Raw genomic sequence first — 5862 nt, 5'->3', positions numbered from 1 at the left:
GACCGTCCAGGACTGTCCCCAGAACCCTGTCACTGGGGTGGCAGTTCTCCTCTCAGCCACACTGAAGACTAGGTGTCTCCACACTTAGGGATTCCTAGTGACATTGGTTTGCCTCTCACTATCTCAGATCCTCAGTGATTTCTGGGGATGCTTAGTCTTCACTGAAGGATCTCAGGGACCCGAATTTCTCTCTCACCCTCCAGATTTACATTTCACCTCATGGACAATCAGGCCTCTTATACTACTCTCACCTGATATCTACCCAAAATGACTTATTTTCTTCTGCAATACTGCCTGGCCACACTACAGATTGGATAATGAAAGCCAGTGGCCAGGAGATGAGGCTCTTGATTTCCAAATTCTCTGAAACTTAGAAAACTTCAAATACAATGGAAACTAGTTTGAATTCCCCTATACCCCAAAATAAAAGCTTCAAAAACAAATTACTTTCGCTCTGACCTTCTCCTGCCCTCCTGCCTCTTGGCCCCGTTCTCCACTGATGCAAGCCACAAAATCTTGCCCCTGCTTTTCTGTCTTTGAACAGGCCATAAAAAAATTCTCTGACTTGCATGGTCTGATTGTAGGTCACAAAACCCCTGTTCCATAAAGAATCCTGCCCAACACCCTGGAGGAATGATTTTCTCCACTCAGTCTATTAACAAGTCTTTACTTTTGTTTTCACCTACTGACTAGTTCTATGTCTTGAGACAGTTTCTTTACAACCCTGATTTTGCTTCAGTATATTTTCTTTTTCTTAACTCCATGTGTTTCTGTTCTTTACCAAAGACTCTGAGGCCTCATGAGAAACACAGCCATGGCACACCAACCAGACCTTCTTTTGGGTCTTCTGCCTTTGTCTTGAAACCCCATAGTTGAATGGCTTTAACTGTATTTGTCCATTGGCTTAGCCCTTAGCTCAGTAATCCATTTAAAAAACAAAAACTAGACTAAAAGTGACCTGTTTAACTAGATAGTCTCAAATACAACGTTCTGACATCCATCTGGTTATTTTCAACAGACTTCTAAACTTTCTCCTAGGGTCTTCTATGTATTTCCTCAAAATCCTATGGTGGAATTCTATGATTTTATTTGATGTTGGCATCCATTTAAAAAACAAAACAAAACAAAAAAACCCTTTCTCTGTGTCTCCACTGACGCACCCAAGATTTACATTCCTTGTGCTTTGTAATGTAAATTTGTTACCTTACCTTCTCTAAAACAGGATGAGGCCTTACAGATAAGCTTTGACATTTTTTTAGAAGCATGATTTAAATCCAACTGTCCTTTTAAACTAGAGAGTTTTCTATTTTATCTGTCTCCTTATTAACATTTTAAGAAAAACCTTATTGTTTTTGTTTATGTCTACATATACATGTATGTAAGAATGTGTTATGTCTACATGTCTATGTCTATACATGTGTTTGTATTGTCTGCATGGTACCAAATTGGCTTATAAATAATGCATACTCATTGAGTAGATGAGCACACTTTTCAAGTTCATATGACTTTAATTTTTTTAAATTGTTGATAAAATAAATGTGTTTTCAAAATTTGATTTAAACCTTTTGCCTAGATTTGTCTTTTGGTCAACATATTTTGCTGTATGTTTGATACTTGCTTAATTTGTTTAAAGACTAAAAGCTGTAAGAGAACTGGCTGCTTGGCTTCTCCCAAAGCCCTGCACATGTCTTGTTATTAGCTTATCTTTGGTTTTAAGCCTTTAAATTCTGGACACTAAACAGAGGGCCATGGTGACATCAAAAGACATGATGTATCCACACTGCATGGGTCACCAGCTGCAGGGCAAAACCCAATACATATCCTCCTTATCTCAGCTCTGCCTCCTGGCCATGCTGGGAGATACAATATCTTTTAGACATTATCTTTGTGAATGCTGCCCTCTGCCTTGAGCTCCACATAGCTCCCCTGGATTCCAAATGGCCCTGAATGCAACATGGGTACTTGGGACCCAGGATGACAAGTGAAAGGGGACCTATGTCCAATATATCAAAGGCCCTAGTTAATATTGGTTTGATAAGGGTATAGCTTGATGTGAGTAAATTAAACAAATGGAATAGGCTAAATGCTTGTATATGAGATCATCACAGTTTCAACATTTCTCCTCAGTAACTTTAAATCTTAATGTCATGTTATATTGATACAATACTGAAACATTTGTTATATAAGTTTATGTTTATATACTTTGATGTTTTGTTTTTATGCAAAGAAAATTAAATATATTTGTATCTGTTAAAATTAAAAACATCTCTCTTCAGAAATTAGAAATGATTTTTATCTACAAATATTATTATAAAACAATTCAAAATTCTTTATTTCCTAAGTTTAGTAATCTTGATTGGTCAAAGTTTTTATTAAAATTAACTGTAATATTGGCAGTACACTGGTACAAAATAAAATTTGGTTTCCTTCTTAAAATTTTCATGTGAAGTATAAAAAGTAAACAATAAATAGGAGTTATTTTCCATAATTCATGGAGATGAACGATTGCTGCCTCATAACTCAAATCTTTGCTAGAGAGCTTTGAAAACTACTTAATACACCAAGTTTTTGGCTGGGAAACCATAAATATCTATTTGGTAGAAATAGATGGCGCTCAAACTGGGCTTTGTATAATCTGCTCTGACAAATGGATCCCCATTTACTAGATCCTAAGGTTCTTAAATATATAAAAAATGTTTTTTTAAATCATCAGCTTACATCTTTGCCAGGGTTTACTAATCAAATATGACTACATTTATCTTTGCTAGAGGCTTTTAGATTATAAACCCAGACAAAAACAAAATGTTCATTCTGTATATAATTTTTAGACAAATGAGACCAACTTAATGTTGAGAGAGAAAAAACAAGTAGGTAGGAGAAGAGGTAATATGAAAAAAGCTATGAATATGGAGATGTAGTTGTGTAGGAAAAACTTAAGATTAAAAATTATTTTGTGCTTATGCAAAGCCTCTGTGGCTAACTGTGCTTATCTACTAGGGCCCCAGAAGTCAGCACAGTTAATAATCAGCTGCCTGCTCAAGTCACATGAATCCAGAGAAATCAAAACTTAAAGAGCCCACCTAACCTGCCTATAAAAAGCCTTGTGAGATTTAATGCAGAGTCCCAGGATTTCAGGATGTGAGAATGCCTGGGTCCCACTGACATAATAAACTTCCTGACTCTCCAACCCCCTGAGTGTCTGCAGCTTCCTTGCCACATCCATTCCATAACACTTACTTGTGCGTTGGCTGGGAAGCAAACAGAATGCTCCCTTGAGTCACCAGCCCAGGAAGGACTGCCTAGAGGGTTAGTGGGGCCATGGGGACGGAGGAGGTGCCACCTGGCCAGCTTGTTGGGACCTCAGAAAACAGGACCTTGCCAATCCAGAAAGCTGCCTGTCCAGCCAGACTTTACAAAGGGAAGGACCAGCCAGACCTTTGTGGCCTTCAGGACAGGTAAGTCTCTACAATCCTTTAGTTCAGTTTAGGCCCACCTCCAGGCAGAAGGGGAGCTTGATCACCTCCCAAAAGGGTACCTCTGAGGGCCCATCTGGGGATGTCCCTCTGGGTACAGGACTTCATACTGAGGTCCATCTGGCTTGGGATCTTGTCACAAGATCCTTCTCTGTTCTTGGACATCCATCTGGGTAACTCAGGTAAGGACTGGGGTAGGGAAATGTACCTTAACTTACGTGTGAATGTGTGAATGAATGTGAAATATTTGTGACACTAAGAGATAAACATGGTGTCCAAGTGAGTCCTAACCTGAGGTTTTGCAGCCATGTCATATGGCATAATGGTGATTTCAGTCTGGAAACAGACTGAACCAGGCCCAGGGTTCATATGGGTACACATTAGCCAAGACAGGCCCAAGGGTCCCCATGAGATGCCCAGCCAGGCAGACATATGTGTGGTCTACCTCCTCCTCTGGGAGAAGGGGATTCACAACCTTTTTTGTCTCATGTCTCCACTGTAGGGAGGGGTCTGGGAGGAGAGACACACATAAACAAAGACTTCATCCACATCTTGTCACCTTTGGTGCCCCCAAGGGAGAGGCAGAAGCTTCTTTTCAGACCTAGGGGAGGTATATTTGACTGCTGAGGAGCGACACATACTCTCACACCATTTGCTCCCAGAGACCCAGTGTTCATTCTGTCTTAAGAATCCCCTCCCCAAGTATGGGTACAGTTACCAGGAAAGGGATCCAGATTGTGTCCTAGTACACCTCTTCTGTCACTGCCTGACTTCCCCTCACTTCCTCTACTCCCCTGAAGAGTGGTTAGCCATGTTGAAAAGGGAGGTTTTGGTCTGCAGACTATTGAAGTACTTGCACTCTCTGTAGGCTCACCCAACTTTCCAGGGGACAAAGAATCCAAGCTGCTGCTTCCCTTTTGCCTGAAAGCCCTGCCATCTGCCAAGCCAACTAAGGTCTGTTCCCCACTTGTAGCTCCTAGCAGCCAGAAAACTTCTCACACCAGTGTATGAGATGGCAGTTTGAGAGCTCCAAGATTTCTTTGGGTGGCAATACCAACACTACTTGGGATATAATCATCTGAGGCAGGAGAGGGAGGCTAAAGTTAACCATGGGAACAAGCAATTCTAAACCTACTGTTCTTGAATGTATGTTAAAAAAACTTTCAAAAGGGGTACTCTGAGGAATATGGAGTCAAATTGATCCGTGGAAAGCTCCAGACATTATGTGATGTAGAATGGCCTGGTTTTGGTGTGGGATGGCCCTCAGAGGGAATGCTAAGTCTCCAAAAGGTCCAGGCAGTTTATGAGGTCATCACCAGAGAACAATGACACCCAGACCAGTTTCCATACGTAGATTCCTGGTTGACTATAGCTATGACTCTGCCACCCTGAGCCCAACTCTGCATTCATAAGGGAAAGAGTAAGGTCCTTGTTGCACAAACAGCACAGAAGCCAGAACAAAAACAGGAAAAAAAAAAAAAATGAAGAAGCCTATATATCAGAAGACCCAGAAGAAGAACTCGTGCCACTGCCATATCCCATCCCTTCATGGATGCTTGGCTCTAGACATCCCTTGCCAGGTATTCCCCCAGCTTCAGTCCCATCAGCCCCATTGGCATCACCACTGGAGAGTCCAGGGAGTCCTGAAAAAACGAGAAGGTGACTCCACTCAGCCCAACAGGTTACAGCCCTTCAGATGCCCCTGCAGGAGACCTGAGGCACACAACAAATCAACCCAGATGGCAGTGTGCAATCAGGGTGCCCCCTTTTCTATAATCGACCCTTCACAACAACAGATCTTTTGAATTGGAAGCATCATACTCTATCATATTTGGAAAACAGCAGACTTCTGGAGTTGATTTTCCTCACTCACCAGCCTACCTGGGAAGACTGCCATTAGCTACTTCTCACTCTCTTTAGTACAGAAGAAAGGCAAAGCATTCTGACTGGAGCCAGGGAATGGTTGCAGCAGCAGGCACCCACAGCCACGATGGGCCTTGAGGCCTGGGCAAAAGATGCTGCACCAGATGCCACTCTGAACTGGAACTTCAGTGAAGAAGGTGGGAGAAACCAGGTTCACTGATGTAGGGAAGCTCTTCTCCAAGGGCTGAGAGTGGGGGCCAGGAAGCCCACCAATATCTCTGAAACAGCCATCATAACCCAGAAGCCAGATGAGCCACCCACAGTTCTATGAGTGGTTATGTGAGGCCTCCTGAATTTACACACCATTTGACCCTGAAGTGGCTGAGACTCAACAAATGGTCAATGCAGCCTTCATAGCTCAGCCCTGCACTGACATTCTCTGCAAGCCTCACAAGCTGGAAGGCCTTGCTGGCATGAACACAACACAGCTCCTAGAGGTAGCCCACAAAGTGTTTGTCACCTGAGA

Source organism: Cynocephalus volans, chromosome 15, assembly GCF_027409185.1.
Source record: "Cynocephalus volans isolate mCynVol1 chromosome 15, mCynVol1.pri, whole genome shotgun sequence".
Classification (NCBI taxonomy): Eukaryota; Metazoa; Chordata; class Mammalia; order Dermoptera; family Cynocephalidae; genus Cynocephalus; species Cynocephalus volans.
This window is presented reverse-complemented; position numbering follows the sequence as displayed.